We start from the raw sequence: 27,073 nt of genomic DNA, 5'->3' as shown, positions 1-27,073 counted from the left end.
CCAAAGTCCCCAATACTGTTAACGGTGTCCTTACTGAGTAATGGGAAACATGCTTATACCATGAGCAATAAAATCTAAAACTCATAATGTTCACACATGTGAATAAAAGATTATTTTATAACAAATAGAGATTGGGCAATCAAATATAAATATAAAAAAATAAACAAAGAGTTGGATCCCTACCCCACAGCATACAAACTACCAATTCCTTACTGTGTGACTCTCAAAGAGAATGACAAATCAATGAACCTTTAAGATGATTATGTTAATTAAAGCATCTGGAAACATTTTACATGGGATATATAAAGAGCTATTATAAACTAAAGATTATTTTATAGGAGAACTATAAATTGTAAAATAACTTTAGAAACACTTTTAAACTCACCATCAAGTAGAGTTAGACATATAAGCTGCAGATAGGACACAGGAGAACTGCTGTACAGAGCTTCCAAGATTCTAAAGCCATGACAGGATGCTAATGGGTGTGTACCTCTGACCTTGAGGATAGAAGTCCAACACTTAACACATGTCAAAAACAAGGCTCCATAATAAACATTTATATGACATTTATTAGATTGAAATTTATATCTATACATATATAAATTACATATAAATGTAAATGAAGAAGTATATATCCCCCAATAATGAGTGCACTTTTGAATCCCAATATAGATAATGTTTTTAATATACCATTATTTGTAGTACCTAATGCAGTTAGATCAGTGGTTCTCCACCTATGGGTTGAGACCCTTTTGGGGGTTGAAGGACCCTTTCACAGGGGTTGCCTGATTCATAACAGTAGTAAACTTACTGTCATGAAGTAGCAACAAAAGTAGTTTTATGGTTGGAGCTTCACCACAACATGAGGAACTGCATTAAAGGGTCGCAGCATTAGGAAGGTTGAGAATCACTGAGTCAGACAGGTGGTCTATACAAGTACACAGTCTAGCTATGCCCCCTTAACTTCCTCCAAATTATTTACCTGGGTTTGTCGCCTGCCAATGTGAACGAGGAAAAGTTGTCCCTCATAGTGGTTACTGTCAGGCTGCTAATTGCAAGGTCAGCAATTGGAAACCACCAATTTCTCCTCGAAAGCATGAGTGACATGGCTTTTTACTCCGTTATAAAGTTACAGTCTCATATAAGACAATCGGGCAGCTTGGCCAACAATACATTGGTACCGTTGTGCCTTGTGGTTATGTAAATAAACTGTCTGAAACCTAACCTACAGATTAGTTACTTTGGAATTCATGTTACAACTAATTGAGTTATTTCAGAGACAGAAATTGGGATCTCACTACCAACAAAAAAGAAGAACCAGGGGGACTTCCGGCAAGATGGCGAAGGAGTAACAAACACCAGAGGAACTCCACAGAATTCAAGCTAGGAGAGTTACTTAGAGATAACTGAACACTGCTGGAATGCAGGAGGAGCATCATAAAGACAAGTAGGCACAGACCCATGGGGTTTTGAGGGGCTGGGGGCTTTTGGTTTACTTCAGTGGAGGCCGGCTGGGGCTTGACCTTTGCCCCGCCACTGTCTCTGCCAGAGCCAGGACCATTTGGAGCCTGTAGGGCTGCTTGGTCTCAACACAGCCACAGTTTGCCACCACCTGCCTTGGGGCAGGCACTAGACCTTTGCATCTCCTCTCTGTCACCCTATCAGCCTTGGAGGGCTGTGCAGCAGCCTTTTCTCAACACAGCCACAGCTTGCTGCTACCACCTCCGAACAAGGATTAAACCCTTGCAGCTCCTCTGGCCTGGATAAGGGCTCAGCTACATTGTTGCTTTCTATCCATCTCTTCACTATATTCCCCCTCCCCCGCCCCTCATGGGCACATTTGGCTTGCTTTTTAACTTTTTTTTCTCCTCTTTTCCTCTTTCTTGGTCTCTCACACTCTACTGCTAACCTCCAGACCACTCCCTTAGCTTAGGGCATTTACACCTGAGCCACACGCAGCTAGGTGAGCTCCACCCTGTGTAGTTAGCAGGCTGGAAAAATCCCTGCTGGCCCCCAACAGGGGATACTCTGCTCAACTTCTGACTGGGGAACTCCTTCCAGCCTTTGTGCCTGTGGGGCATAAGGCAGCTCGGCCAACACTCCTCAACAAAAGTTACTGCAGGAGCCTCTGCCCAACCTCTGCAACACCAAAGCAGGCAACCCTTCTGGGTCACTCCCCCGAGAGGGAAGCCACAGGAGGACAAAGTGGTAGGTTAATTCCATAGTGAAATAAGCTATAGGCAGTTCAAAGTCTCCCAGAGAGAGCCAGTGCTCTTCGACTCCCTGGAAAATGGCACCTGGCTAATCTAAAACAACGCAACACAAGCAGCCATCAGCCCCAAAAACCTCAACAAAAAAAGGAGAGGAACAAAAGGCAAAGCCAGAAGATGTCCTGAACATAATGCATGCATAGAGGAAGCAGACATTGAGCTGCCACAGAAAGAAATTTTCAGAATGTTACTTGGAGTCAGGGGATATGAGGGAAACAATACAGAAAAATGATGAAATGATAGAAAAGGTAAAAACCATAAATCAAAGAGAAATACAGGAGCTTAGGGAGGAGATAACAAAAACCAGTAGCACACTCATGGACCTCGACAAGCAACTGGAAGAATCAGAGGCCCGCATCAGTGACTTGGAGGACAGCCAAGCAGACTTCAACAAACGAGAACAAAAATCTAATAAGATCATCAGAGAAGCTGAAGAAAACTTAAGAACTAAGTCTGATGCTATGAAGCGGTACATCATTAGAAGTATTGGCTTACTGGAGGAAGACACAACAAAGAAGTCATCTGCAACAGTAGTGAGAGAATTCTTGGAGGAAAGCTTCCCCAGCTTAGTGAATTAAAACAAGGCAACCATTCAGGAAGCTGAAAGAATCCCAGCAAGACTGGATCCCAAGAAGAAGTCATCAAGGCACATAATAGTTAAATTATCCAACTTTGAGGAAAAGGAGAAAATCATGAGAGCAGCTAGGGGAAAACAAGCAATCATATATAAAGGTTCCCAAATAAGAATATGATCAGACCTATCAGCAGAAACTATGAAGAAGAGAGAGTGGAGTAACATTTTCAAAAAATTGAAGGAAAACAATGCAAACCCAAGAATACGCTACCAAGCCAAATTATCAATCAAGATAGATGGAGAAGAGTCATTACATTGCACGCTCATCTCGATAATATGATCACTGAAGACAGATTTGTGCATAAGCAAATGTGGTGAAGAAAGTTGATGGTGCTCAGCTATCAAAAGATATAGCATCTGGGATCTTAAGGCTTGAAGGTAAAAAAGCGGCCATCTAGCTTAGAAGCAACAAAGCCCACATGGAAGAAGCATACCAGCCTGTGCAATCACAAGGTATCAAGGGATCAGGTATCAGGCATCATCAGAACAAAAAATCTTACCATAGTGAATCAGCGGGGGAGTGTGGAGTGGAGACCCAAAGCCCATTTGTAGGCCACTGGACATTCCCTTACAGAAGGGTCTTGGGGAGGCGATGAAACAGTCAGGGTGTGATGTAGCAACGATGAAAAATACAACTTTGATCAAGTTTCTGGGTGCTTCCTTCCCCCCTCCAACTGTCATGGTCTGAATCCTGACTTGCAGGTCTGACTAGACCAGGGGATGTACACTGGTGCAGATGGGAACTGAAAATGCAGGGAAGCCATGGCAGATAATCCCCTCAGGACTGGTGGTGTGAGTGGTGATATTTGAAGGGCACAGTGAGGTTGGGTTGGAAAAGTGGAACCTATTTCAAGAATCTACATGTGACCTCCTCCCTGGGGGACATACAACAGAAAAATGGGACACAGAAATATATGACAAAATAACAATTTATAAATTATCAAGGGTTCATGAGGGAGGAGGGAGTGAGGAGGGAGAAGAAAAATTGAGGACCTGAAGCCAGGGGCTTGGGTGGAGAGCAAATGTTTTGAGAATGATGAGGGCAACGAATGTAAAAATGTGCTTTACACAATTGATATATGTATGGATTGTATTAGGAGTTGTATGAGTCCCTAATAAAATGACTTTAAAAAAAAAAGAACCAGGAGTAGGGGCCTTTAGATCCCAGATTCTTTCACAGAAATTCTTCAATCCAGCAGACAGGCAGCTGTGACACAAGAGTGGACATGAAGGGAAGAAGCAGCAACAGAGACATGGTGGCAGCAGAACCAAGAGCCTGAGACAGAGCAGTGGCATTCCCAGACCACAGAACAAGAGAGCTAAGTGCCTTTGGGCAGGAGGTTAGAGGTGAAATAGGGGTACATTTGAGTTCTTATCTGGGGAACTAGATTTGCCAACCCACATAGAGCTAAGTGTGTCTGGTATAAGGCTAAGGTGCAGAGAGAGAATTTATCCGCAGAACTAAGAGAACTTTGTAATTTTTGTACATTTAGGACAGAAGCCAGGGGGTTGTAGGGCCTGACCTCACCTGCAGGTACGGCTGTCAAGATGCTGTCCCAGAGAACTGTACCTTGAGGCACTGATGATGCTAAATTGTGTGTTAGGGTGGAAAAGTGACTTCTTTGTCAAACATAATTTGAGGAGAGCATTTATTGAACGTTAAGACACAACAAAAGATACGCACACACATCATATGGATAAGGGAGGCCATTAGCAGTTCAAATGCAACTGAGGATTCAGAGTCGGGACCCTAGATAAATAGGACACAGAACAAAAGGCCATGTCACAGATCATGATTGGTGGCAAAGCAATACATCAGATACAGGTGGGACTGCAGCAGCAGGAATGGGACCATAATTGGGACATGCACATTATTAGATAGAAAGACTTAAAAGATTGGTCCAGGGCCTTCAAACTGAAGCAATCAAGGCCAGACTCATAACAATGGCCCCTGTGCTGTCCTCGCTTAGGTGAGCTCCATCAAGGATACATCTAGGCAGGCCCTTGGAGGGGGATGGATGGAGAGGAGTGCAGGCAATCTATTTTGTAAGGCATTTTCCGCAAGGGTAAGATGATCTACATTCTTGGCTAATTATCAAAAGGAATTCAATGGAGGCTTAATCAAACTGGGGAGGCAGCAAATGGACTGTCTTCAGCAATGCAAACCTTAAACCCAACTCAGTGCCACAGAGTGGATTCTGGTTACAGTGACCCTTTAAAGGGAGGTGGAATGGCCCCTTGTGGATTTCGGAGACTATAACTCTTACCAAGATTGGAAACCTTGTTTTTCTCCTCAGGGGTGACTTGTAATTCTGAACTGCTGACCTTGCAGTTAGCAGTCCAATCTGTAACCACTATGCCACCCGCCTTTTGCAAATTGGAGTGCTCACAATTTAAGTTCTAATACAATTATACATGGTTACATTATCAGCAAATTCTATCATTCCGGGAGATGCGCAAATTGCTCGGACCCCGACCAATGGGGCAGCCTGGGTTCTTGTACACTGGTGTTTCCTGGGTTCAGACCCCAGAAAGCTCAGATCCCTCCTGCTTCCCCTCAAACTCCTCTGCCCAGTGCTGACCCCAGGAACCCCAGGGATGCTCACCCTGCTTGGAGTCAGGTGAATGGATTTGGTTCACGACCCAGTCAGAAGTTGAAGTCCTTCCTTGTCATGCTTCAATGTGCAAGACACTAGTACCAGATTTCTAGCTCCCTAGACTGGACTGTATTTCTCTGTGGCAAATCTTTGTTCTGAAACAGAAGAGGAGGCAATGTTGAAAAAGGCATATCACTTTCTTGGCCTGTACTTCTTGCGCTAAATAGTGACCACCCCCACCACCTGGGATCAAAATCCTGCTCAAAGCTGAGGGTTTGCATTAAACAAGGGTCCACTCTATCTTTGCAGAGCAATTTTACTAATTTCCCAAATATCATGATCAACTTTGGATCCACAAAGTGGAAGTACTTAAGGCCTCAAATTTCTCAAGCTCCATTGAAGGTAAATATCTTCTTTTCACCAGCAATCTAACTGAAGAACGGAATATTTTATGAAGAATGTTCTTTAAAAGCCCATAACGGAACCTCAGACCAAAACCCTTGACATATCTGGTGAAAGTGATCAAGCTGAATCACGCTCATATCTGCCACTCCAACTCAGGCTGAGCTTCTCATTAAGTAAAACCTACTCCAATCCCCTTGCATCCTGGGTATTCTTTACAATATCTATTGTGTGAAGAAATCCCTATGGTTGGGTAGCCCATTTATGCACAATAGTGTAGTAACTAGAGAAAGTTTTTGTACAGGTGGACAACAAGAGACAGAGCGACACCAATAGCACATCCTAGAGGTACCTTGGCCAAGATAGAGATATTCTAAACAAGAAAACAAGCCAGGGGAATCCTTATTTGCTACTCTCTTAAGCTCTTGTGTTTACAGATGTCCGATTTTAAAGCCTTTGGGAAAGACTGCAGCTTACAGTCATGGAATGGCAAGGGGTCATGGTAAGAGCCAAGGTGAGGGAAGATGCTTAAAAATGCAAGATGGATCCAGAAAAGAGATGACTGATCAAACCATTTTGTCATCTTGACCTAAATTCTGGATTCCAAGCTTTCTAGGTAATGCTGACTGATGGCAAACAACACACACTGTAGTAGTGGGCTTATTGGCTTGGGTTCAAGGATGTCCCATCCACAGTCTCAGGTGTGAGTGACGATTTGTCCCGTCAAGAGGGGTGTAAATCATTTATCACTCTAGAGGATCCAGCCAGAGCAAGTGATCTATGAGAGTCGAGTGGGTTTCAGGATGTTCAGAAAGTTTACAATCAACTGAATCACAATTCAATTCCATGAGAAACTTCAAGGCTAACTGTAAGACAGATTAAAGTTGAAGATTCTGGCAGCTAGACAGGAGAGTATTCACGCAATATGAATAGACGCTTTATTCTTTTTGTCTAAGTTCACGTTATTGGGTGAAACATAACAATAATTGTCAGAGTAACCTTATTAATATTTTCTATGAGACCAGTAATAACCTGTAAACAAGGTCAGATAATGATACTTCAAGAAAACTGTAGAGCAATATTGATAATGGATCTACATGAAAAAGTTCTTGAAAACATTGGGAATAGAGTCAGAAAACACATGAAAATAATTACACATGATAATTAAGTAGAATCTATCCTAGAGTTGATTTAATATAAGAAAATGAGCACTGTAATATATACCAATTAATGTAAAAAAGAATTAATAATCTAAATAGACACAAAACTTACTAAACAAAGTCAAAGACTTTTCATGCTAAGGAAAAATAACTCTACAAATCTAACATAAAACAAATATAGTTCAAAATGTTAATATGCTAATATACATTCCTAAAAAGAAAAAGTCATACTTGAAAAAACATCACCCCACGTCAGAAAAAGGACAACCATAAATGTCCACTTTTACCAGTGATATTAAAAATTGACTGTATGTTCTAACTAGAGCTACCAGGTTCACTTTTTTTTAAGGAAGAGGCTTCCAAAAAGACATAAAAATTCCTTTAATCATAATTTAATTATCATATCCATAAAATATTCACGATATGCCATGAATAGCTAATAAATGCTAAAACATTGTAGGCTACATTTAAACACGCTGAAATAACTCTTGGTACTTAACTCCCTAACTATTAATTGTTAATCAGAAGTGGAAGGGGAAGGTGGGGGGAGAAAGAGGGAACCTATCACAATGATCTACGTATAACTCCCTCCCCAGGGGGATAGACAACAGAAAAGTGGGTGAAGGAAGACATAGGGCAGTGTAAGAGATGAACAAATAATACTTTACAAATTATCAAGGGTTCATGAGGAGGGGGGAATAAAAATGAGAAGCTGACAGCAAGGGCTCAAGTAGAAAGAAAATGCTTTGAGAATGAGTATGCCAACAAATGTACTAATGTGCTTGACACAATGGATGGAGGTGTGGATTATGATAAGAGTTCTACAAGACCCAATAAAGTGATTTAATAAAAAAAGAAATACAGCATGATCAAAATTATAGCATTTATCTTACAGAAAAGGAAGTACAAATGTATTCAGATTAAAACCCTGAAACAGGGAATTTGTTTCCACCCATTCTGTGATGAAAGCATGAATTTAGAGTCCTGTAGTTTTCTGTAGTGTTGAAGGTCCTCATATACTGATGAATTAATAAACTAAACCAAGGCATTCGTGTGCACATATAATATTAGAGTGACTATATAGACACACATATATGTATGTGATACACACACATATATGTATGTGATACACACACATATATCAAGCTGGACAACAGATAGGATTGATGCTCACCCAAAAACTGAAGTTTGGGGACTTGAACACACTGAGCCATGGATGCTCTAGGTAGCATTGGACCCATGGGCTTCAGTTGGACTGGGCTGGGATGTTCTCTTGATGAAAAGCTCTCTCTTATGCATATGTCAGTGTCTATAGTTTTATTTTTCTAGAGAACCCAGCCTAAGGCAGAACCCCATCACATTAGTGTCATATGAGGGCGAAAAGGTGTACCTGACATGCTGCTCTTGGAGAAAAACACATCACAAGGAAAGTGTGAAAAGATAATCAACAATTCCCTGACACTGAGCCAGTCCTATGCTCCTCTAGGTCTGTGGAATTTTGGTGGAAGAAAATCTATTTATAACAAAAATATCAGAGGGGCCAGCCCCAATCCCAACTAAGAGGACAGCTGCCCCTTCCCCCAGAAGAATTTACTTCAGAGGACAACACTGAAGCTACAGCTCAGGGAAAGGGACATGTCTGATCAGAGCACACGGGAGAAAATGAAGGGGGAGGAAGAGAGAGTGGAGCACACATCCTGGCCCACCAAGCTTTGAGGACAATATGCCTGCTCTGAGCAGCCCATGCAAAAAGAAGCACTATGGCTGCCCCGACTATGAGTCATGACATCCCTCACTGACCTATAGCCCTATAGGGGACAACACTGGAGACAGTTTGGGAATTGCATCCGATCTGACCCCACCACACCCAGGCAAAACACTAAGGGTGTTGTGCAACAGAACAGCAAGGGAAGTAGAGCAAGGAAGTCCCAAGAGTACCAAAATTAGACTCGGGGGCCAGGGCGTGGCACCCCATCAGACTCCACAGAAAAGCACTCCTAAAGGTCAACATAGAGACCTCTAACTTTTTACAGGCTTTTCTCTTTTTTCCCTTTTTTTCTTGTTGCTGTTGTTTTGTTTTCTTTTGTCATTTTGTTTTGCTCTTTTGTGTGTATGTGTGCTTGTGTGTGTGTATGTGTGTGTGTGTGTGTGTGTGTGTGCATATTATATCTGCACTTCTAACTAGATAATATAGGCCAGATAAACAATCTGGAGGAGAAAGCAACAGGACCCATGGTTGGGGCGGGGAGCATGACATGGGAGAAGGGGAGGTGGGGGAAAGAAAGTGGTGTTAACCAACCCAGGGAAAAGGGAACAATCAATAAGTGATCCAAAATAGTGGGAAACAGAAAGATTTCTCCAAGTCATCTCCCCCAAATATATGTTAGACTTAGGACACTGCTCACAATTAATGGTAAATAATTGTCAAGTTACCTCCCTGAAGGCAATCAGCTGTCAGAGGACTGTCTAGTCCCACCACATATAGGGCCCATCCCTGCTGTTAAGGACAATGGGATACTTCCCCCTAAAGGCTTCAATTTAGACCCTGCAAGGTGGGTTTACAGTACACCTTACTGATAATGATTTCTACAGTGAACCAGAGAACAGGTCAAACCTGCTCAGTGACATCCAAAGTTAGGCTGCCATGCTGAATCTCGGGTCCGCCCATCTTGTCACATGCACACCCTTACTCCCTCCTCTTCCAACAGCATATGAACCCCTACAGCATCCCACTCCCATTACTATATTACCTATAGCACAACACTTTCCTGTGATGGATTTCTTCACCTGTAATTAGGGGGCCTGCACATCCCCAGATGATATAAAAGCCTTGGTTAGCAATAAATATTTCTCTCCCCATGTGGACCACCAAGTGAGGCTGAGGTGAACATGCAACTATGAAATGTGTCTGCCTCCATTATTTCAATCCCTCTTCTATCTCTCATGCTCCCTATGACTTTACTATAATCTTTATTTATTATCACTGTACAATTGCACCAACCGACCCGCTGTGATGTGTTAGGGTCTGGCCTTTCCCCTGACACAAAATAAGTGGCAAGGAGGGTGTAAGATGCCTGGTAGGGATTGATCAAGGCAATGTAACTGAGAAGAATTACTGAAACCCTGAAATTACTGAACTACAGACAGAGCATGATAGTGGGACAAGAGGAAAGTAAAAGGAAATAGAGGAAAGAACTAGGAGACAAAGAGCATTTACAGAAGTCTAAATACAAGCATGTGCATATGTAAATATATTTATATTAGGGTGGGGAAATAGATCTAGGTGCATATATTAATAGGTTTAGTATTACGGTATCAGATGGACATTGGGCCTCCATGCAAGTGCTCCCTCAATGCAAGAACACTTTGTTCTATTACCTGGCATTCCACGATGCTCACCTTCCTAAGATGATAGCTGAAGACAACTGTGTGCAAAGAAAATGTGAAGAAAACTGATGGAGCCCAGCTACCAAAAGATATAGCATATGGGATCTTAAAGGGTTGAAGGTAAACAAGTGGCCATCTAGCTTAGAAGCAAGAAAGCCCACATGGAAAAAGCACACAACCTATGGATTGATTACAAGGTGTCGATGGGATCAGTATCGGGCATATTGTGAATGAAGGGGAGTGAAGATTGGGGATCCAAAGCCCGTCTGTCAGCAACTGGACAGCCCCTTACAGAAGGATCATAGGGAAGAGACGAGCCAGTCAGGGTACAGTGTAGAAACAATGAAAATACAACTTTCCCCTACTTCCTAAATGCTCCTCCTCCCCTCCACTATCATGAACCTAATTCTCTTACAAATCCAGCTAGACCAGAGGATGCACACTGGTACAGATAGGAACCTGAAACATAGGGAATCTGGGACAGAAGATGCCTTCAGGACCAGTGGTGAGAGTGGTGCTATCATGAGGGTGAAAGGAAGGTGGGGCAGAAAGGGGGGACCCATTACAAGGATCTACATAAAACCCCCTCCCTGGGGGATGGACAACAGAAAAGTGGGTGAAGGGAGACATCGGACAGTGTAAGGATGAAAAAATAATAATTTATAAATTATCAAGGGTTCATGATGGAGAGGCAGTGAGCAGGGAGGGGGGAAATTGAGGAGCTGATACCAAGGGCTCAAGTAGAAAGCAAATGTTTTGAGGATGATGAGGTAACACATGTACAACTGTGCTTGACACACAATGGATAAATAGATAATAAATAGATAAAGCTATCATGTTAACCTTGAAAAAACACAGAGCTCTTACAAGGCACAATGCACACATAGCCTCTCTGCACCAAAGGTCAACACTCACATTTATAACACGTAAGGAAACTTAGTAGACTCATAGTCACACTTGCTATAAGAAATCAGTATAACACTAAGAGCCTTATATTCATGGGGAAACATGACATCATGCTCCTGAGAGGAAAGTACTACACTTGTTTATATAACAAAGTATTCCCATTACTCAGCTCACATACTGCAATAGCATCACTGAGTATGAAACATACACAAATATACATATACACACGCACGCACACATCTTTCCGTTTTTAATGAAAATATTCATACCTACTGAGGCCAGGTTTCTAAAAGTTTCCATCATCCCGTGTCTCTATAGTTTCCTCTCAGAAAGGTCCAGCAATGCCCATTCTTCCTCGGAGAAATTCAGAGCCACCTCCTCAACAGCCACAGTGTCCTAAAACATCCCGTATATTCTGGCTTGGCAAGGTACCATGCATTCCACTATGTGAAAGGATGAAGAAGACAGTCCTGGGGAAACAGAGACTTCACATGGGCATTAGACACAGGGGTCTTGCTCTAAGGATTTCCATCAGGGTTTAGCTAACCCACTTCACCCACTAGATCAGCTGTTCTGAACCTGTGGGTTGCAACTCCTTTGGGGGTTGAACAACCCTCTCAAAGGGTTCTCCCGTTCATAACAGTAGCAAAATTACAGTAATGAAAATAATTTTTTGGTTGGGGGGTGAGCACACATGAGGAACTGTATTAAAGGGTTGCAGCATTAGGAAGGTTGAGAACCACTGCACTAGACACACTCCCTCACTAATTACATGTTATCCCAAGGACTGCATGCTTCTAGCATAATGAGTTTATCTCTGTACAGTTTGTCTGTGACCAACTGCAGCCTTATTTCTATCTAGCTGTTTCAGAATAGAGAACAGTCAGAACACATAAATCAGATGAATGATCAAAAATAAAAGCCTCGATTCCAAATTCATATCCTCTCTTCCATTGGAGGGAGGATTGAAATTAGAATATTTATCAGAACAGGAAGCACAGGGTGAAAGGAAGATGACAACTAGGAAACACTGCAGAATTTGTGCTTCTCCCTGTCGCCCCTCCTTAGCCATTGGAGAGCTGCTGGTATGAACTAACAAAGTAGGGACCCAAAGCCCTGGAGTCATGGTATCCTCTTGGAGAATTCTACGTGATCAAGAGCTGACGTGTTACCTGGTGATAGAGATGATTATTTGGGGAATTATGAAATTTTCTATAGAGTGTCTATGTTACTCGCCTACTTTCCAGTCACTCTGCAGTTGCACGCTTGTGTATTTTGTATTTTCAATGAGATAGGACAAGCTATTGAAAAGGGAAACCGGGCAAGAGTGAAAGGTAACAATAGAATATAGATACCCTCTGTACACTGGTACAGATAGGAACATGGAAACAAGGAATCCAAGGTGGATGATCCATTCAGGTCCAGTGGTGAGAGTGGCGATACCAGGAGGATGGAGGGAGGGTGGGGTGGAAAGAGCGAACTGATTACAAGGATCTACATATAACCTCCTCCCTGGGGGATTGACAACAGAAAAGTGGGTGAAGGGACATTTTGGACAGTATAAGATATGACAAAATAATAATTTATAAGTTATCAAGGGTTCATAAGGGAGGGGGTAGTGGGGAGGGAGGGGCAAAAATGAGGAGCTGATGCCAGGGGCTTAAGTGAAGTGCAAATGCTTTGATATTGATAATGGAAATGAATGTGCAAATGTGCTTTACACAATTGATGTATGGATTGTGATGAGTTGTAATATAATGATTAAAAAAAAGAATATATGCAGATATCTTGAAAATTTTCCCACTGAGACAAAGCTACTGTCATGTAATTATTATGGACTGCTCCCCTCAAAAAATACTGGATACGCACATCAATACACACTAAGCTCATAGGATATACTGACAAAAGAGCACAATATATTCAGTATCATAATAGCATGTCCTTTTTGCTGATTGGGAAAATGTACTTAGGTTCCAATTTTCTTATAAGTTGACTGAACTTCAGTGCATTTCAATGTTAAACTGTTAGGATACTAGGACTTACATACCAGGCTTTGAGATGTTTTTCACATTTTAGATTTTTAAAGATTTTTTCACATTTGCAGATCATGGAAGGACGACTAGCTGAACATGATGACCACTAGCATTCTCTCAGCTGTGGGACTGGCCTCCATGACTTGTCATACTTTTGTTCCCGCATCTTTTCAGGAGAGACCAGTCCCTGGAGAAGGACATGGTGCTTGGTGAGGGAGAGAGAGGCAAAGAAGAGAAAGGCCTTCGCCAACATGGATCGACACAGGGGCTGTCGTAATGGCTCCAACGTGGGAACATGTGAGGATGGTGCAGGACAGGGCAGTGTGTCGCGCTGTTACATAGAGGGCTTTAGGGGCTGGAATGGACACGAAGCCACCTAACAACAACATAGAAAAGGTTGCACTTTATGCTAAGATTTCACAGCATGGCCAACTAGCTATGGCATAAAGTCGCATGAGCTGTCACGGTCACTCCACAATTCTGCTACAACAGTGTAACCTAGTGTCGATCCAATAAGCCTTTCAAAATCTCATCCACAGCAGTGCATCGGGTGCCGGGTTTTAAAGCCTTCCCATTCCTTCATGATGAACCAAAACCAAATGGACTGCGGTCAAGTACATTTTAACTCATTTTGACCATAAAACAGGGAGTGGAACTGCTCGCTAGTGTTTCCAAGTCTGTAAATCTTCACGGGCCCACGCAGCCTCCTTGGCCTCCCTTGATGGGCCTGGAATGCTGGAGCCACAAAGGGTCTGGCCAGCGGCATCGATTAAACCAGTGAACCACTAGGGCCTCTTTCACACAACATGTTCATGATAAAACACTGCATTTATTCAGCAACCACGATTCTGAGGCAATTTCCAAAAAGATTTGGCCACATTGGCTCATTTAGTCCTCTTGTCACTCACTTTTAAGCAGATGTTGCTCCCAATGGGATAGAGCTGAAGTCACCAACATAACTCACAATTTCAGTATTGCTCAAATGAAAACTTGTTGAACCAGGTCAGCATGCAGGTCCATGTGTGTACAACTAAATGCCTGGCAATTACATTTCTGTTCATATGCCCAGAGCTTTTTATTCTGTCAGTCATCAGTTACAGAGATGATCTGGATCTTCTGTGTAGTACAAAGAGGAGACGAAGAAAACAATCTATTCAATTCAGATAACTGGAACGCATTGTCCTGGAAAAGCCAGGACCCTCAGACAATACTGCTTACCTCAGGGCCGTACAACTGGCTCTTGCATATAAGAAATTATTAGATTGATTGAGCAAATAAAAAACCATTGAGCAAATCAGAACAAAACCAGACCAATGTGTTCTGAGAGGGCACACCATTCCAAAACCAACAGTTCAACCCTGGACACATGAGGTGGCTATGAGTTGAAAACACTCCACAGTAAATAACAAGAACAAAAGCACAAGGCCAAATGATAATAACTCTTATGAGAAATGCAACAGAGGTGGAGTCTAAGCATTAACACATACATATTTACATTTCGTGAGCTAGTGTAGGGAGAAATAAAATGATCACTTTAGGAAACACTAGCCAGAGAACCCTGGCATGATAAGGAAATTCTAACAACATGGGAAGGTTCTGTGATGAATTTGCAAATGCTCAGTTCGATTTCCGTTTCTCAAACATACAGGCTAAGGAGTCAAAGAGCACCCAGGTCTTCAGGGGCCAGAGAGGGAAGCTCCATGGTCAGCCACTAAATGAAAAGCTCGTTAGCAATAAGCATTCATGGAACTTCCCACACTGGAAAATAAGTGGAGCATGAAGAAGCACCAGCAAGAAAGTAAAACAAAAGAGGCAATAGTTAAAAGAAATGCAAATGAGGACGTTCAGGTTTATGACCAATATGTGAAGAGCTCAAAGTCACCATTCCAGTCTCAGAGATAAAAGCTGACCATGTTGAAGTCAGAGTACGGAGGTCACAGGGCATGTTTTTCTTTCTGGTGTACATTTTTTTAAACAATTACTGTCATTGAGTCAATTCTGACTCAAAGCATCCCCACAGAGCAGAGTAGAACAGGGCCTGCGCGTTTCTGAAACTGCAACTCTTTAAGGGAGTAGAAAGCCTCATCTTCTACTATGGACCAGTGAGCGGTTTTGAATGGCTAAACATGTGGGTACCAACCCAACGCATAGCACACTACATCACCATGGGTGCACAGTGTTGTAATAAATTGGTGAAAACTAGATGGTAACTAACAACAAGAAAAGCATCCTTTTAAATGCCTCTAATTAATTACTCTAGTTAGGACCCAGAGCAAACATCTGTCCTCAATACAGAGGGGCGGTGAAAACAGGTACTCTCTCAGCTGATTTCATTGTGAAATCATTCTGTGTACCTGCCTATGGGGCCCTTTTGTTTACAAGTGGTTTTCCTTATCTGCCCTTAGTAGTCTAATCAATTGCATTCATTGAAAACAGTGATTTGAAGGATGTGATGGGATTAACTAATGGGTAGTCCAAAAGAGTTTGTTCCTAGAGGAGAAAATACCAGACCACAGGGTATTAGGAAGAAATGTACTTGCTATGTTTTAAGGACAGTCAAAGCCCAGGTTGAACAAATACATTTTTATAAGGATAAAGTAAGTCAGAAAGGTGTGTCATTGGGATTTCAATGAAGAAATGCAAAAAGATTGAAATCAATAAAAAAGTAGCATGTTCCAAAATTTCATACCATTGTGTGCTCACTTTCCCTATAAGATCACTAAAGACAAATGGGGGATGAACAACAGAAAAGTGGGTGAAGGGAGACATCGGACACAGTGGATGGATGTATGGATAGTGATAAGAGTTGTCTGAGCCCAACGTAAATGATTAAAAAAAATAGCATGTTCCAAAAAACTCTCCTCCACTAATATATCAGTTCCCAAAACTGTCAACAAAAAATATTCTATTTTTTGCACTTCACAAGAGTCCACAAAAAATGTGAATCAAATTGCATTTAGCCTCAAATAGCTAATAAGGGGTCAAGAACAAGGGTTGGCATTATCCGCACATAACTCCCTGCCACCACATCTGGTCCAACTCACAGCAGAGCTATCACAGAGCAGAACTCCCTGTAGGACTCCCACGCCTGCACATCTTTAGTGGAGCAGGCAGACTCATCTTCTCTGCACATTTCTGGTGAGTGTGCACAGCTGCCCTTGCAGTCAGCAGCCCAATATTTAACCCACTGGACAAAAGGACTCCTTTGTTCACGTGTCCCACATACAATAAAGTATCATTACAGGAACTCATGAAAGATCTACAGAAAAAGAAAAGCAGCTCCAGAAAGGCCCACCAATTTGTAAGGGAAGCTAATTCCTGACACATCAGGCTACACAGGGCTCTGCCTGCAAGCACTCACACTTCAAGATGCAGGTCCCTAAATGGAGTCCCTGAGTAGTGTGAGCAACAGAGTGCTCAGCTACCAAACAAATGATTAGAGACTGAAGGCAACCTTAGAAGAAATCAACAACTTCTGAAGTTAGCCAATGAAAATCTTACGGAGCATAGTTTTACTCTGAAACCACATACGGTCACCATATGGAACCCAATGGTAGGCAAAATGATTGATATTTAACAAGTATTACTTAATTGAGATACAAGGAGCTCATTGGTAGCCAATCCTTCATGCCATGAATGCACAAGGGGTTTTTGAAAAAGGCCATGGGAAAATGGAATAAAAATAATGGAATTTTTCCATTTGGAAGCTACTGCATATCTTTTCCTAATAGATTATGCTAAACAGTGCAAAATTATGCTAAATAGAATAATGTCATAAATCTTTTTTAATTCCTCAAATATTGTACATCTTAAAAGTATTTAGGATCCCTGTTCATCTTCCATGATAATTCAGAAAGAATACTAAGCTATTTACATACAGCATCTCTCTTAAAGATCTATTAAAGCTGATATTAATTTTATTCTCTATCTATGGTAAAGAGACCAGTTAGGTTACCGTATATATGTACGATACACATAAAAACTTGAGAGCTGAAAATTTACAGAATGACTTTATTTTTCTGGGTCCTGCAAATTTTACAAATTCAACTGTGTGGTTTTTCATGTTATAGTTAGAAACTCAATCTCCTTGTAGTTTTGAATTTTCCTTCTTTGATAGATTGCCAGGTTTCATAGGTTCTGGCATGTGTGTACATACACACATGTGTGTCTTGCTTAGTTTTTTATGTCCCTGAGCATGATAATGGTTACCATGGATAGGTGTTCATGGAAAGGCTGGAAGTTTGTGTCTACTCAGTCTCCAGGGAAGAAAGCCTGGGTGATGCACTTGAGAAACCAGTCACTGAAACCCCTCGGCAACATCCCTGCACTCTGACTCACATGGAGTCCCCAGGAGTTGGTGTGGGTTTGATGGCAGATGCTTGATTTGGTTCATTCCTTTGGGGGAAAAATGAATTCTGGTATCATTTGCTACTCTGCAGGCTGGCAGTTCAACCTCACCAGCACATCTGCAAAAGGAAAATGAGGCTGGTTGCTTCTGTATAGATTTTGTTATCAGATACCTATGGAGGAACACTATGAGTCAGAATTGACTGTGTGGCAGTGAGTTTGTTTTGGGGGGTGGGACAAAGTTTCTAGGTGGCACAAACAGCTTGCACTAGACTGTTCCCCTGAGGCTTGATGGGGGTAAACAGCCCGCATTACTGTGGAAGAACAGGAGATCTGCTTCCACAAACATGATGCTCCAGAAAAACTATGGAACAGTTCTGCTCTATAACACATGACATAGCCATAAGATGGAACTAACTCCATGACACCTAACCAAAGGGGAAATTGAACATGATCACATATTCTTGTCTATGTATACACATGGATATTACATTGAAATTATGACTAAATCAAAAACAAATATAATTCCCATTAAGAATCACCATGTCTGCAATGAATAACATGTCAGTGTGGCCCATCTAAATTAGTCCGTGAAGAAGCCCCACTGCTCCAGTGGTTAAAGGACTGGCAGCTCCATGAAGTGGCCATCTGGTAACGCATGATTATAGCCTAGAAACCCCAACGAGGAGTGGAAGGTGCTGTGACATCACTCACAGAATCCACTGTAGCGCAGTGGACAAAACAAGCCTCTTATCAAGAACGCGTGGATAAAAGGCTAGAACATTCAAGCATTACCATGCAGTGGGGCACAGAGAAAATAACATGCTATCTTACTATATATAACAGTTATATATCTGGAGGTTGCCTTCTATTAGAAATAATCATGACACAAATTTTAAAAGGAGGAGCTAGTAGTAGGACTCTGTTCTTGAACAGCAAATGCAAACAAATTGAAGAGCTAACATATGAAAAAAAAGTAAATCAAAAGATTAATCAGGGCCACAGGGAAAAGGATCAAATGCAAAGCTTCACTGGAGCTGGCCGCCAGGAAACAGCTGGCGCTCAATCCATCGGGCCCCAAGCGCACTACTTGAACTCTGGTTTATACAGCAAGAAACCACGAACGGTCGGGAATACTTTTCTCCTCCGATCACAACTGTACACGCTGACTAAGGGGGGTGGAGCAGCTAGGGAACTTCCTGCTGATATCCAACATGGGCATGGGCAGCAGCCCACTAACATTTTGAATCTGGTGGGTCCGGGGACCAATGCAGAAATAGCAAGCTTAAGCAATGGAAATATAGAGGCGAGTGTCAGCAGGTTAGCAAATGAGACTTAGGGTCGTTCAGTCACAGTATGCAGCCATTAGGATGTGGATGTATGTCCACTATTAATGATTTCAAAATAAATCATGTGGGGAGAGGGGGTTGGGGAGGATGGGGACCAACTCAAGCATAAGCTGGAAAATATAGAAGCTAAATTCATCTGGTTAATTAATAAACATCAGGATATTTCAAACGCTTTCTGTATCCAGTAGGATAAATGATGGATTTCAATCTATGTCACTGTGAAAATAAAATAACTGAAATTACCAAAAAGTGCTGACCTTGACCACATGTGCCACTAACTTACATCAATTCTGACTCACAGTGACCCCCGAGGACAGAGTAGAACTGCCCTGTGGATTTACAAAACTGAAACACTACAGGGGAAGACCTATTATTTCTCCACATTAATATATAAAATGACTTGAAAATAAGTAAGTAAAATAATTGCTGGGTCCTGCAAATCAAAAGGATGTAAAAGGAAACCAAAACTCCCTATTAAAAATATGAGTGGATATTAAATCTGGGCCAGCAAGCTCTAAGAGCCAAGAAGGATCATAAGAGGGTGGCGGCAGGGGGGAAAGTGGCAGTTTAAAGAGAGATGAGCCATCAATGCAACCAATCTCTGAGATGAGGCTTATAGGGGAAACATCCCCCCCTGGGGCTCTTCACACTCCAAGTGGAAAAGTCCAGCATCCGCAGACACAAATCTCAGGAGCTGTATTAGAGATTAAAGTCTTAGCACTCCAGTGAGTAAAGCGCTATAGGATAGATGGCTGTAGATTAAGCCTCCATTGAATTCTTTCTGATCATCAAGCAAGGACATAGATTAAATTGGCCCAGGGACAGAGGAACTGGGAAGGTGAACACCATTCACTGATCTCCAGGTAATGCAGAGGGTCCTATAGTCAGGAGCCCAAAATGCCTTAGCAGTTGAGCCCTGACTGCCTGGGTCAGAAGGACTTGGAACAATCTTGTAAAATGCTCTATCTGGCAATGAAGGTGGCTCAGTTACAGTCCTGTCCCTGCTTCTGTAGTCCCATTTATAACATGCTGTACTGATGCTCCACCAATCAGAAACGTGTGACCGTTTCCTCTGTTGCAATCTTATTTCATTCGATTCCCGACTTGACTGTTTCCCTGAACTGCACTATGATCTCCATCCGGTGATGGGTCCGCGTCTTTGTATTCTCTTTGTCTCTTTTAATAATTAATAAATGTTCTCCGTAAATTATATTTGAGATTGGAGTTCCTTTTGTAGTCCAAATCAGAGCACAAGCTAGTTTTTGATGGGCAGAAATGGTTAAGAACATGCAGTAGAGTAAAAAGGAGACCGCGTTTTAAATATAGTTTAAAGAGAACATCTATTAAATCTTATGAGACAAAGACAGCACAAGGGCACAAACACATCATCTGAATGAAGGAAGCCACCAACAGGAGGTGGAAATGGCTTCCAAGGTTCACAACTGAGATGTGAGCCAAAGAGGGTGTGGGGGAGGGGCGGGGCAAAGGAAACTCACAAAAGCATGCATCTCAATGGCAGACATTCCATCCTTAGATAGCAGGCTTACAAAATGGGTCCAGGGCCTCCTGACCAATGCAGTCAGGGAAAGGCTAAAAGCAAGTGGCTCCTGACTAGGAGTCCCCTGGACTGTCTCCAGTTTGGTGACCTCCATCAAGGACACACACTCAGGCAAACCTCCAAGAGAAACTGCTTCTCCATGGGCTGCCTGCAGAGGTGAAGCAAAGCCACCCTGCAAAGCCTGAGGGCCAGATTACCTACTACCTTGGTTCCTGGGCAGAAACCACTCAATAGAGGCTCACTCCATGTGGGGCTCTGCAATCTATGCAAGGACCAGATCTGTGCGGGGATTTGGGGCTGTCACTGCTCTGGTACCCCTTTGCAAAGCAGGGTGCTGAGAAGTTAAGCTCTAATACAGACCTCGGTCATCAGTGGGGTGGCCTGATGACTGCAAGGCTGCCTCTCCTTTCAGTAAAGGCCACTCTGGGGTCCCCATGCTCTCATGCCCGCGACCTGACACGAAGGGACAGGCCCCAGGCAACCCCCCCCCCAAAAAAAACAAAAACAAAACACGCAATCGCGCCTTTCTGGACGGAGGAGCTCTGAGCAGAAAAAGCGGCCAGAGTATTCCCGCGCCCGAAGGCAAAGGCCTGCAACCAATTCAATAAGGATTTAACTGGAAATGTCCCAGGGGGTCGCGGCGACCTGGAACACTGTTGTATGGGGTGCGGGAAGTGTAACGTCCACGGGAACCCGGACACAGCTGGGACTCCAGGCCTGCAGGGGATTCCGCGCCAGGGATCAGCACAGAAACACAGAAACTCACCCACAGAAGCTCTTGGGCCGCACTCTTGGATCCTTCTCACTCAGAGGAAATGGGTTCAGCAGGAAACTATCACCTGGGGAGGGGGTGGGGTGGTCTCTGTGGGAAGGGGCGGGGCCTGGAGGTAATGAGGGTGTCGTGGAGGGAGGTTCCTGGAGGTGAGGCTCAGGGCCTGGCAAGGCAAAGGATTCATTCTTAGTAGTTTCTTCTTAGTCTGGAAGCCCTGCTGAAATCTGAGCACTTTGGGTGGCCCAGCTTGCATTTGAAAAGCGTTTGCATTTGAATCCCAACACCACACAAGTCCAGGCACAAAGACAAACTGAAAGAAAAGTGATGGGTGGAAGGCATGCTTCCCAAGTGAGAATTTCCCCAAGAGACACTCCAGCAGCTAGGGCCACAGAGACACACACTTGACAACATCTGCTGCCATCTGCTCCACCTGACCACATCTCTCCTGCTTTTCACCTGGACGCCTCTGAAACTCAGACACTGATTTCAGGCTCTGCTCCCTGTGTATGATCAGGTGAGCATCAAGATGGGGAATCCCTGAAAATGCCAGTTATCCTGTTGTCTTCTTCTCCTCCCTTGCTCTCTCTCTCTCCCAGCACTGCTTAAGATTTATTTCCCCCCAATCTGTGGGTTCTTATGTTCACATAGGTTTTTATGAAACCTTTCTATGTGAACAAGTGTCTATTTCGACCAAGTTACAGTCAACTAATTGTCCTACACAGAATGTTTCCTTTAATATATTTCATGTGTTGAGGTCTCTCCTTTCTATTTCTATGTTATTGAGGGTTTTTATCAGGAATAGGTAGTAGATATTGTCAAATGCCTTTTACGCATCTATTAATATGATATGGTTCTTATTATTTGTCCTATTTATGTGGTTGGTTACATTAATTTTTTCTAATATCGAAACATTCTTGTGTCCCTGGTAATAATCCCACTTAATCAAGTTGAAATATGAACTCAAAGTCAGGGATAGGCGCTCTCTAACTCAATCCATCCCATTCCCACAAATGTAAAGATAAACTGGTCTGATGTATGATCTACTCACTCACCTAAACCAATAGTTATGTAATCATCAAATATGTTCCTTTATTGTTAAAATATTAGTATAATATATTCTGTTGTAGAGTGTATTTTATAAATAATTTTACCCCATATTCTCTGTAGTCATAAAATTTTCTTTTAAAGTTTCTCATGCATTAATAAAAAGGTTTCTTGTACAAATCTATATTTATTCAATTTTGTCCTTTACTATTGATTCATATTGCAGGTATACATATTAAAACCATGATTATATTTTTTTTCAACAAGATTCTGGAATGATTATTACTTTACTGCTTATTTTAAAAAGAAACACTCTAACATTTCAGTACTTATTGTACATACAGTCCCTGTACAAGAGAGGTTGTTAGGTGTCACTAAGTTAGTTCCAAATCATAGTGACCATATCACCACAGGGAGAAACACTGGCTTGCCCTAAACCGTCCTCATAATTGTTCTTATATTTGAGCCCATTGTCTCAGCCTCTTTCAATCTAAAAAGTTTTCCTCTTGTTTACCAAGCTCCATGGTTGAAGTGATATATCTCTTGTTTTTGCCTCCGGTTTGCAAATACACAAAACTCTAAAGGTTTTACATATATGGAATAAGAAAATACATTTAAAAGAAGAACAATAAAGTCAGAGCTGTTGTGTGAATTCTGACTCATAGAACCACAGAGAGCAGAGAAACAGCTCCTTAGGCTTTTGTGTTTTACATTTTATAGAACATGTTTCATCTTTACCACAGCAAGTAGTGTCCTTATAGACAATAGTCCAAAACTAGACAGGTGATGCAGTGGTTGATTTTCTCAGTCTCAGACATGTATAAGCACCACCTGGAAGTTAAAATGTACTCGACTATCCAAGAGCTGAAGAACATATTCAGTTTATTTTGTATACAACTGTGTCGATATGGTAGAAGTGTATTCTTAATTGTTTTATGAGGCCCTGAGCACAGCTGTGAGATTCTGGTTGTAAGAGAATGACATCCTGACCCACTATCACAGTGACTCAGGCGTCACCTTTTCCGATGTGGATACTGAATGTCACAGGTTGGTGCTTTTAGCTCAGTGCTGTATGGGATATGTGACTTTGATCATATATGTAATACTAATCTAACCGTTTTTCAGGATAAGAATCTGGTGGGGGGGGTTTCCCCACTAAGACCTACACATTGCATTATTTCCAACTCATCTGAATTATTTCCTGTATGGTCAGTGTTATGAAGAACAAACTTTCAGATACGTTGGTGGGAATTTAAGCACCAGGAACTACTGTTTTTGATGTCTCTGCCACATCCATATTAACCTCTACCACATCCATATTTTCCTGAATATCTGTGCTTAATGAAGTCTGTCCTGACTGAATTTTCACTTATGTGTTTCCCAATCACACCCATGACTATGCTTCTCCTATTCCGGGTCACGCTGAGACAGGACAGAAGTGGCAGTGTCCTAGCCGGAAGTGAGGGTCATAGCTAGGTTCCTACTTGCTGTGCACGGTGTGGAGCCAGAGAAGTGTTGCAGCCTGAGCTCTGTGTAGTCGGCGCGCCCACGTTGGGGTCGTGTTGGTGACCAGTTGGGGTGACCTTGCCGCACACAGCAGCCTGGCTCGGGTGCAAGCACCCTTCTCCCCTCACCTCCTCTTATCCAGTACCTCTCCCCTTGTACGGTGAGATGTGGGAGGGTGTCCCAGAGACTGGTCCCATCCCCCTGTTTGGGGATTGGTTGGAATTCCTTGCGAGAAACCTGTTGGAGAAAGGGGGATCCCAGACTGGCTTTGGGCGTCTGTGTTCCCGATTAGTCGCTTTGCAGGTCTCTCCTAAGCCCCCTGCATTGTCTCCATACAGTGTGCCACCTCCCCGAGACTCCTGGAACATCTTCAGCTCAAAGATGAGCCCCGGGTCCCTTTCTTCTCTCGCTATGAAGAAGTGAACGCTATTCAGGAAGCGAGTGGTTGCAGCTGGTGCACAGAACGTTAGGGCTTCCTCCTGAGGTTTGCCCAATGTTGTGACCTGTGCAGTAACTTTCCCCGGGGAGCGGGGCGGGGGGAGAACCCAGGTCTGGAAATGCCCTGGCTCCTTGCCAGCCAGTAGGGTGTCTGCGGGGAGTACACCCACCCTTGAGGTTGTTGAAGTGATATTCCAGCGCACGCACGGCGCACTGAGACATGATTGGCATTCCCAGGTAGCTGGGCTAAGTCCTTCCAGGACTGGAGGCCTCAAGCGAGGTGACCCAGGTTGGTGGCTATCAGTCAACAGTCTGGCAGGTGGCAAGTAAAAGGAGAAAGAGACAGGCCCAGCTGTACAAAGATGGGGTTCAGTGAGCAGGAACTCAGCCAAAGTGAAGGCCAGTCTTTCTTTGGGAAAGCGTATTGGTCTCGATAGAAGGGCAAGAGCCAAGTACGGAAGATCTCCCTTCCCACATACACTCTTCAAGAATTTTGCGTTGTTTCTTTAATTTTTACAAAGCCGGGGGAGTGTGGGAGCTGCTCCTGCTTATTTATTGCCCAAAGGTAAATTTCTGTTTCCTCTGAAGAAGTTTCTAGCAGCTTGTCCTATGTTTAGACTTATGCCGACTCCATTTTAACTGTGTATTCCCACCTGGAGTCATTTTATCTCTATTTTAATTCCCTGAGTGTGTTGCTTTGTTTGGGGACATATTTTTAAAATTTGTTTTTATCTTGCACACTCATACAAGGTTGTGTCCTCAATTTCAATCCATTCATTTGCATAGGGAAAGTATTTTGAAATCATTTCTTGAGGTAGTTCATCTGCCTGGATTTGTGAAACATATTCTGCTGTGTGACCCTTGGCTTTATATATGGATCAATCTGTTCTAGTATATTCTCTAGAAACTAGCTAATTCACATCCAGAATACCTGAGACACAAGTGAGTGATTTTTTTCCAGGTGGACATTTCCAGAGAAGACTGTCTTAGGGACTCAGAGACAAGTCTAGCGATGATCCACTTAAACTGTGATTGTCCGTTTTCCCATAGGTCAATCTCAGGTGCAGTTATAGGGATTGTCCCCCCACCCCCAAACACCCAACTTAACTGCTGTTGAATCAATTAAGATTCATAGAAACTGTACAGGACAAACCATCATTGCCCCTTTGGATTTCTGAGACTAAAACCTTCCATGATCAGAAAGCTTTGTCTTTCTCCTGAGGATTAGATGATGGTCTTGAACTGCAGAACTTGCAAATAGTAGTCTATTTTGTAATCTACAACACCACTGGATCTCCTAGGTATGGAGTGTCTGTGTAGTTTTGGCCTTTTTATGATGGATTTGTTTCATTTTTTTAAGTTGAAGAGTAATTTTTAATAAATCATTTTATTGGGGCTCATACAACTCTTATCACAATCCATACATACATCAATTGAGTAAAGCATCCTTATACATTCATTGCCCTCATCATTCTCAAAATTCGCCTTCCACTTGGGTTCCTGGAATCATCTCATTTTCCTTTTTCCCCTACCCCTCCCTCTTTTCTCCCCCCTCCCCCATGAACCCTTAATAGTTTATAAATTATTATTTTATCTTATCTTACACTGTCCGGTCTCTCCCCTCACCTTCCTTCCCGTTTCCCATCACCCAGAGAGGAGGTTACATGTAGATCCCCTAGATCGGTTCTCCCTTTCTATACCCCCTTCCCTCCAGGTGTCGCCACTCTCACCGCTGGTCCTAAGGGGTTCATCCGTCCTAGATTCCCTGTTTCCAGATCCTTACTGCACCGCTGTGCATCCTCTGGTCTAACCAGGTCCCCAAGGCAGAATTGGGATCATGAGAATTGAGGGGAGGAAGCGTTCAAGCACTAGAGGAAGGTTTTGATTTTCATTGTTGCTACACTGAACCCTGAGTGACTCATCTCCTCCCATTTCTTTTAAAATATGGTCAGTAATTTCCATGTCCTTGAAGATAGACACTGGGATCTTGGTCAGAAGTTAATTATAATGGTAATTGCATTATAATTATAGATTGCTTAGAGTGTGTTATTTTCACAAAGCTGAGCCTTCTGCTTCATGAACATGGTCCATTAGTCTCATTATTTGCATTTCTTTTGGTAACTTGGAGTAGTGTTTTTCTTATAGACTTCTTTCTACAAGACTTTGGTTCTCTTAGGTTTATTCCATTTATTTTATCTTTTAGGTAGCTATTGTAAATGATATTATTTTCTGATTTCCTTTTCAGAGCTTTCAACAATTTTCTTCTAGGGCTTTTGGATTTTCTATGTTTAGAAAATCATCAGCAATTACAGAGAGTTGTCATCAGCAATTATAGAGAGTTTTACCTCTTTGTTGCCATTTAGGATGCATTTGGTTTTCATTTGTTGACTGATAGCTATTGTTCAAAGTTTGTGTTAGTCAGGGTGGACTAGAGAAACAAACTCATAGACACTCAAATCTGTTTAAGAAAGACCTTTACATAAAAGAGCAATTGTATATTGAGAAAACATCCTATCCAAGTCCATACGTCCTATATTAACCCATATGTCCAATACCAATCTAAAAATACCGCTTCAGACTCATGCAACACATGCAATGACCCTGGATACAGGAAGATCGCAGGCCAGTAGGTGGAAAGACTTGTGGATCCAGAGGCAATGGAAACTCTCA

The 27,073-nt window shown here is 42.5% G+C and overlaps 1 long non-coding RNA gene across 1 annotated transcript in view; it reads right to left on the bottom strand.

Annotated features, from left to right (window-relative positions):
• Positions 1–384: 384 nt before the first annotated feature.
• LOC142436478 (uncharacterized) overlaps positions 385–27,073 on the bottom strand; it is a 56,466-nt gene continuing 29,777 nt past the window's right edge. The window contains exons 3-4 of the long non-coding RNA XR_012781959.1: positions 5,511–5,656; positions 385–497 (exon numbers count right to left, since the gene is read on the bottom strand). This is a non-coding gene — a long non-coding RNA (uncharacterized LOC142436478). The remainder of the gene's footprint in view (positions 498–5,510; positions 5,657–27,073) is intronic.

Source organism: Tenrec ecaudatus, unplaced genomic scaffold (genome assembly GCF_050624435.1).
Source record: "Tenrec ecaudatus isolate mTenEca1 unplaced genomic scaffold, mTenEca1.hap1 Scaffold_328, whole genome shotgun sequence".
NCBI lineage: Eukaryota > Metazoa > Chordata > Mammalia > Afrosoricida > Tenrecidae > Tenrec > Tenrec ecaudatus.
This window is presented reverse-complemented; position numbering and strand designations above follow the sequence as displayed.